This window comes from Pinus tabuliformis, chromosome 6 (assembly GCF_031772625.1).
Source record: "Pinus tabuliformis cultivar Carrire ecotype Pingquan chromosome 6, CPIR1, whole genome shotgun sequence".
NCBI lineage: Eukaryota > Viridiplantae > Streptophyta > Pinopsida > Pinales > Pinaceae > Pinus > Pinus tabuliformis.
Window position 1 is genome coordinate 842,233,986 of NC_142292.1, and position 1,414 is coordinate 842,235,399.

A 1,414-nucleotide genomic window follows, 5' to 3' on the forward strand; every position below is an offset into this window, starting at 1 on the left:
AATTGGATGAAATATTGCTAGAAGTTTCTTCCTCTTTTGTCCTACTATTTCCCAAACTTTCGTTGAAGTAAAAGAAGTGCTTGCGGGTTTTTTTAGATATGGAATATCTTATGATGATGAATTTTATTGTTATAGAGATTAAACTACATCTGCTTGATTTACCCAACTTTCCATTTTTTGAGGGTCTCACTTATCATGAGGTTCTTGACCCAAGCCTTGAGAGTCTAGGTCTAATTTCTATGGAATTTATGAGACCAAATATTGTTTTCTTTTTTGAAACTAAGCCATTTGAGGAGGGGAAGGAGCTCGAGGATTTTTCTCACACAAAACTAAACAAATGATCCTCAGTGGAACCAACCTACGAAGCATATTTTTACAACTTCTTTGTACAATTCTTTAACCTAGTTGGGTAATGAAAAACAATATGGATTATATCAAAATAATTCCTACACCACAAGGAAACATGTTGATAATCTAAATTTTGATTCAAGAAAAAATATTTTTCATCCAAAATAATTTCAGCTCAAAACCTAAGAATGATGTTCACTTCCACAAAAATTGTAGTATAAGTAGCAATTCTTCTCCTTTGAGTTTTTGTGGAAGACTGAATGGAACATTCAAGGGTTTAATGAAATGGAAGGCTCCATATGTGCAAGGGAATATTTGGAAGCCTCACCCAAAAAAGAGCAAAGGTTAGAACTTTTGCTAATGGATCGAAGGAGTAAGACCAATGTTTCATACATAGACCAACATTTCCCCAAAAGGACTTGAATTAAAGATGAAATTCCAATCCTCAACAATTTCAAACTCAACAACCAAAATAATCTTAGCGCAAAGGTGAATGAAAACTTCATTCTTGATCATAGGAATCAATTTTTCACTAAACCAAACTATCAGAATTGAGGAAATCCACTTCCTCATTAGCCTCCAAGGCAATGGGAATGGAAATGGAGGGATCTTCATGAACCATAATAGAAGAAGAAAGGGGAAATATCATTGAAGTAAAACATGCTTGAAAGAAGGCAATTCATGAGAGACAATGGTTTGGTCTAGCACTGATAGGGATAGAGAATCTATCTCACCATCAAGTGGCAAAGGAAAGATGGGGCCATAAGGTGTGAAGGACCGAGGACATATGCACCAAGGATGACAACCTAGACACCATTTTCTATACTATGAAATTTAAAATCTATATAAATAATTTCTCTTGAAAATTGAAGAACGTGAGGGTGGGATTTGAGCCACTTATATACCGAGAATCCCATTTGATACTAGTTTTATGAGAAGTCAAAAACCCTAATTTCCATATGTTATAACTTTGATTGTATAGATAACAAAAATGTAATACTTTTACCATTAGTACTTAACTATGTCTTTTTAATGTCTCGAAAATTTCATTGTCTAATGTTTCCTA